Source organism: Tupaia chinensis, unplaced genomic scaffold (genome assembly GCF_000334495.1).
Source record: "Tupaia chinensis unplaced genomic scaffold, TupChi_1.0 Scaffold000057_1, whole genome shotgun sequence".
NCBI lineage: Eukaryota > Metazoa > Chordata > Mammalia > Scandentia > Tupaiidae > Tupaia > Tupaia belangeri.
In genome coordinates this window covers 5,406,203-5,413,087 of record NW_006159515.1, presented here as the reverse complement: position 1 = coordinate 5,413,087, position 6,885 = coordinate 5,406,203, and the positions used below count along the sequence as shown (strand labels likewise).

The 6,885-nt window shown below is 41.8% G+C and overlaps 1 protein-coding gene across 2 annotated transcripts in view; it reads left to right on the top strand.

The window, feature by feature from the left end:
* The window catches only part of UBAC2 (UBA domain containing 2), a 220,465-nt gene that overhangs the window by 153,603 nt on the left and 59,977 nt on the right, over nt 1-6,885 (top strand). The window lies entirely within an intron of this gene.

Sequence of the window (6,885 nt, the reverse complement as noted above, 5' to 3'; positions counted from 1 at the left end):
TGAACCTTGGAATCAGTTATCACTGCAGAATAACTTAGAGAACGCTGACTAATTAAACACTTTGCAAATATTGTCTTAATAGTTCTCATAAACACCGGATGAAATAGGGACTGTTATCCCATTTTATAGATGCAGAAACTGAGGCGTTGACAAATCCAGTAGTTTGCCCACTATACCAGTAGTGGATACAGGGAATGGTGGAGACAGATCCAAATGCAGGCAGATAGCTGCAGTGTCTATGTTCTTATCAGGTAGCTCTGCATAAGCACATACAGCTTTCTTTTTAACTTTATTTATTTATTTATTTATTTTAATTTGACCAGAGAGGGACAGCAGGAGAAAGGGACGGGGAGTAAGAAAGCAAGCTGCCAGATCCAGGACTTGAACCATGGTCGGCCATGTGGGAGTCCAGTGCCCTTAGCCACCACGCCACCCACCAGCCCCCATACAGCTTTTTACAGCTACTGTACATCCCTTCTTCTACCCATGTATCGCCCTTCTAGGAAAGGCTTATTCTAGTCCTGATTCAGGCCTTTTCTGAGTCTGCCCTTTCTTTCTTTTAACATAGACACATAAACACACACACACAGAGTTGTTACTGTGCGACGACTGGCCGTGAAACCCGCCCTCTTAACAGAGGTGCAGTGTGCATCGTTGTGACCTGTAGGTACAGTGGCACCGCAGGTCACTGAGCTTACTCCTCGGACTCGATGGCAACTTTCTGCCCATTCCTTAGGAACTCCCTCTCCTCCCTTACCCCAGCCCCTGGATTCACTATGCCCTTCTCTGCTTCTCTGAATTTGATTCCCATAGACTCCTCCTCTAAGTGGAATGATGCAGTATTTGTCTTTCTTGACCAGTTTCTTCACTTATGTAAAGTCCTCGAGTCACTTACATCATCACACATAGCAGGATACCTTTTTTAAGACCAGATGGTGTTGGGAACCAGCAGTTAGCGTGATGGCTATGTCGCTGGACTCCCACGTAGTCGACCGCGGTTCATGTCCCAGACCCGGTGGCTTAAAACTCACGCCGGGCGCGTGTGCGTGCATGCCCAAGATCCCGAGAGGAGGATGGAGGAGAAGGGATTGCGGCGTGACCATCCCCCCTGGGGGGTGATTTCTCGCTTTCTGTCTCTATGTCTCTCTCTCTGTCTGGTGAGCGCACGCGCCCTACAGTGAATATCTCTCCAAAAAAAAAAAAAAAAAAAAAGGACCAGATGGTGTTTTTTTTGCCTTCTAAAATCATCAAGGTATTTAACTGATCCTTCCTGCTGGACTAAAAACGAACCTCACCTTCAGTAGCTCATTGTCTTGGGGCTAGCAGGTGGTGTGGAGGTTAAGGTGCTGGACTCTGATGTGGCCAACTGTGGTTCAAGTCTCAGACCTGGCAGCTTGAAAATCACACTGGGTTGGGACCAGAAGATGGCATAATGGTTGCACTGCTGCACTTCCACATAATCAACTGTGGTTCAAGTCCCAGACCTGGCCTCTTAAAGCTCACACCAGACGCATGTGTGTGCTTGTCCAGAATCCCAAGAGGAGACTGGAGGAGAAGGGATTGCAGCGTGGTCATCCCCCCTGGGGGTGATTTCTTGCTTTCTGTCTCTCTGTCTCTCCGTCTCTCCAGCAAGTGCACATGTCCTATAGCAAAAATCTCTTTCTAAAGAAAAAAAAAAAAATCACACCAGGTGCATGCTCAAATCCCAAGAGGTGAATGGAGGAGAAAGGATTATGGCATGGCCATTCTCTGTGGGAGGTGATTTCTCACTTTCTCTTTCTCCATCTCTGTCTCTCTCCAGGGTGAACACAAGTACCCAGTGGCAAAAAAATATTTTAAAAAGGACTGGAGGGACCAGCAGATAGCGTAATGGCTATGTCACTGAACTCCCATGTAGTCGACTGTGGTTCGAGTCCCGGACCCCATGGCTTAAACTCATGCTGGGCACATGGTGCGTGTATGCCCGAGATCCCGGGAGGAGAATGGAGGGGAAGGGATTGCGGCATGGCCATCTCCCCTGGGGGGTGATTTCTCTCTTTCTGTCTCTCTGTCTCTCTCTTTCTGGCGAGCGCACACGCCCTATAGCAAAAACCTCTCCAAAAAAAAAAGGACTGGGTGATATTATGCTGCTTTTATTCATCTATTGCTGGACGCTTCGATTGTTTTCATATCTTAGCTGTGATGAATAATGCTGCAGTGAACATGGGAGTGCTTATAATCTCTTCAGGATCCTGATTTCAGTTTTTTTAGATGTATACCCAGAAGTTGGATTGCTGGATTATATGGTAGTTCTATTTTTAATTTTTTGAGGAACCTCCAAACCATTTTTCAAAACAACTGCGTCAGTTGCATTTCTACCAACAGTCCACAAGAATTCCATTTTCTCCACAGCCTCACCAATAATTGCCCTGTAGTTTTTGGGGCGTGTGTGTGTGTGTGTGTGTGTGTGTGCGCGCGCGTGTGCGTTCCATTATAATAACCATCTCTCCTTACAGGTCTGAGATGGTATTTCGTTGTGGTTTTTATTTGCATCTCTCTGATGGCTAGTGATGCTGAGCATGGTTTTCATAAACCCTTGACCACTCGTATGTCTTCTTTGGAGAAATGTTCAAGTCCATAGCCCGTTTTTAAACTGAGTGATTAGCTTTTTCACCTTTGAATGTAGGAGAGCCCTTCTTTCAAAGTTTAGGGGTTATATATCAGTCTTTATAATACCCAGCGCTGCGCAGCGTGTGGCGTTTGATGAGCTAGATTCTAGAAATAGTTGTGAGTTTTAAAATCTAGTGGTATCCAAAGAATAATGTTTGTGCTCTAAAACACTGTGAAACTGTGATTGTTGGGTGCTTTCAACATGGACTGTCATGTTCTTGACACGCTCTCTGTAGTGATGGGGTACCTGGGCTTCCCGTTTTAAGGATGGGCGTGCTAAGGTTCAGGTCGCTCCCAGGTCGGTGTGCAGTGCCCACGAGGGCGCATTTCTGTTCTCCAGTCCTCGTCCTGTCTCAGCACAAGATGCTCACATCCAGAGCTGTCGGAGCTCCCCTTCACGCCACTGCTAACCGAGGCCCCGAACAAGCACAGTTCTGAAGGGTGATCTTAGATGCAGAGAAGTTGTAAAAGTAGCCAAAGGCACCAACAGATTTCTATCAACAAAAACTTTCTGCAGCCTTGTTTATCTCACTGACAGCCTCTCTTCTCTTTCTGAGGAGGGATCTGGCTGGTAGCTGTGTTTTTTTCTTCAGAAATCATCAAGGTATTTAACTGATCCTCTTTGCCAGACTAGAAATTAACCTCAAACCTCACCTTCAACGGCTCATTGTCTTGTATTTCTCACATTGTCACATCAAGAACCTGAAATTCAGAACGACTTTATTTATAAAGAGGAAATCTGAAAGATAAGTTAATGTATATTAATCTGGTTTAGTACTGCTGCTGGTTAGAGGAGAAAGCAACGGAGATAAGGAAGAAGCTACTGAGGAACCACTCCTCCTCTAACTGTTGCGGAGATTACTGGTAGATTATCGTGTCCTTGAAGCACAGAGCATTTTCCCATGGGGTCTTCACATTGTCTTCCTATCAGGTTGAAAGTTTTGATTATCTTTTTAAACTGTTATCGCCTTGCTTTGTTTTAATAGAAGTGTCCAGTGTACCTTCCTCTTCGGGGCAGATTGCATTACTACTTCTCTCCTGTCTTGATAACCTCTGGGAAAGGACCGTGGTAAAATCCATGAGTGTCATTTTATTTTAAATATATTCACTATTTATAAACAGCGGTATAGTTTAGTATCAAAACTCTTCTCATGTTTACATTGTCAGCTGGAAACATTTTCAAGGTATCAGAAGTTATTTGTCACTAAAGTATTTTTCTATGTCACCTTTTTAAGTAAAATTTAAAAGATTTCTGTATAACTATCTTTATCTTTCTAGAACTTTACATTCAGTTTTTTTATGAAAAAGTCAATCTCCTTTTTTATTGAGATGTTCTTTACATATAATAGAATTCACCAAATTTTAGGTGTACGGCTTGTTGAAATTTATAATTGTATATAGTTGTGTATCCACCACAATCAAGACGGAAAACATTCCTCTCGCCCTGAAAAGTTTCTTCATGTCCTCTCGCTCTCTAACCTCACATCCAACTGCCAGATCCCGATAACCAACTGGGTTTCCTTATGCCATTATAATTTTGGCTTTTCTAAAATATCACGCAATTGGAATCCCATAGTATGAAGTTTTGTGTTTTGCTTCTTTCATATTACTTGATATTTTTGAGATTCATCTATGTTTTATTGATTTTTCATGCCTTGTTAATTAAGTGTTACTCTGTGATATGCAGTCACCACAGTTTCTCCATTCACAGTGGACACCGGGTTGCTTCCAAGGTTGCATTATTCCCAATAATCCCACTGTGAACATCTATGTATGTGTTTGTATGTGGACATATGTTTTGACCTCTCTACAAGTAGAATTGCGGGTCGTGTGACAAGTGTATACTTAGCAGTAAGAAGCACTGCCGTACTATATTACAAAGGGCCTGCACCACTCTGCATCTCCACATCAGCGCATGAGAACTCCAATCGCTGCACATCCTTGACAACACGTAGGTTTTCAGTCGTTCTCACTTCAGCCATTCTAGTGAGAATGTACGGGTATTTTGTCATTTTAATTTAGATTTTTCTTATAACTAGTGATGCTGAGCATCTTTTCATATGCATAGTGGCCATTTACATATCTCTTTGTGAAGTATCTGTTCAAATTGTTTACCCATTTTTTTCATCCGGTTATTTGTCTTCTAATTGAGTTAAAATCATTTTTGTGTATTTTAGATATAAACCCTTTGTGGGCAAATTTTGTAAAAATTTTATCCTCTATCCTCTCTGTTTTATTAACTGTCTTTCAAAGAGAAAATTTTTACATCTTGATTAATTCAGTTCATGCTTTTTATGTCCTATTTGAGCAATTGAGCTTTTTTATGTCCTACTTAAGAAATCTTTGCTAATCCATGTCTCAAGAGTTTTCCTATAGAGCTTACTAGTTCTTGCCATTAAGTTTAAGTCTGTGATCCAATGTGAGTGTAATTCTTCTGTGGTCGAGATCAAGTTTTGTTTTGTTATTTTTCACATTGCCTCACCACTGACTGTTGAGAAGACTCATTTTGCCATTGCATGCCCTTGGCACCTTTGTCAAAACTCGGGTAGCCGTCTGGGTCTGTTTTTAACTCTCGTTTCACCCCAGTGATTTGTGTGTCTAGCCTTCCATCAGTAGCCTGCTTTCTTTTTCTTTTTTTTTAAAGAATTATTTTTATTCAACTTTATTTATTTATTTATATATTTTTATTTGACCAGAGAGGGAAAGGGTGAGAGAGAGGCAGAGGGAAAGTGAGAAAGCAAGCTGCCAGGTCCAGGACTTGAACCATGGTTGACCATGTGGGAGTCCAGCACCTTAACCACCATGCCATCTGCCAGTCCAATAGCCTGCTTTATTGATTACTATAGCTTTATGGTAAGTTTTAAAATCAGGCAACATGAGTCTTCCAGCTTCTTTTTTTTTTTTCAGAACTGGTTTAGCTACTTAAGGAATATTGACTTTGCATATGCATTTTAAAATTGGCTTGTAACTTTTTCAGGAAAATTACAGTTAAGGTAAAATGCAGTGAAGGTTTTACTTGGGGTTGCATTGGAGCTATTGGGTGGTTGGGAAAAATACATCATGACTTTCCCAGCAACCTGATATAGATTATCTTGGGAATGATTGCTATTGTGCTTGATTTAAGATATGCCCATAGCTTGTTTTCAGACTTCTGATGGTGGACCTTAGAATATGGTTCGTGTGTGTGACTAACTTAAAATGAGTAAACTGTGGCAGGAATGACAGTGTGATTCCCAAGGGCAGGCCATGAAAAACAAAGCCTCTTTTTTTCCTTGCTTCCTTTTGGATGATTTGCTCTGGGAGAGCCAGCAGCCAGGTCATGAGGGCACTGAAGCAACTGGGTGGAGAGGTCCACTTGGCCAGAAACTGTGGTCTCCTAGCAACCGTCAGCACAAACTCACAAGGTGTGTTTTTGAACCACCTCTGAAGTTTATCCTCAGACCTTCAGATGAATGCTATTAGACTGATGTCATGACTGAAGTCTCCAGAGAGACCTTGCACCATAGTCACCTACCAAGCTACACCCAGATTCATGACCTATAGAAACTGTGTGGGTAATTAATACTTACTTAACCTGCTGAGTTTTGTAAAATTTGTTGCTCAGTAATAAAAATTAAAAAAAAAAAGTTAATATATTTTAACAGTATTCAATCTTCCAATCCATGAACTTAATTTCTTTAAAAACATGATTGTTTAAGACAAAAAGAACACCGTATTGTTAGATTTATAATATATATAGGTGTAATGTATAGACTAAAAAGTAGCAAGTCAGGGGAGATAGTAAACGGAACTATACTCCTGTAGGGTTCCTATATTTTATTCGAAGTAATTCAGTATTAACTCTGAGCAAATCATGATTAATATTATCATCCCTAGGGCAAACATGAGAAAAAAATGCAATGAGATATAGGGAAAAAAAAAACTAAACCAATTGAAGTGAAATATTAAAAGTATGTGATTAACACAAAGAATGTAGGAAAAGAGAAAGAACAAAAACAGATGGGACAGGGACCAGCAGTTAGCATAATGGCTATGTCGCTGGACTCCCACGTAGTCGACCACGGTTCGAGTCCAGGACTCCAGTGGCTTAAAACTCACTCCAGGCGTGTGTGCGTGCGTGCCCAAGATCCCGAGAGGAGAATGGAGGAGAAGGGATTGTGGCATGGCCATCCCCCCTGGGGGGGTGATTTCTCGCTTTCTGTCTCTCTCTGTCTGTCTGGCGAGCCCACATACCAT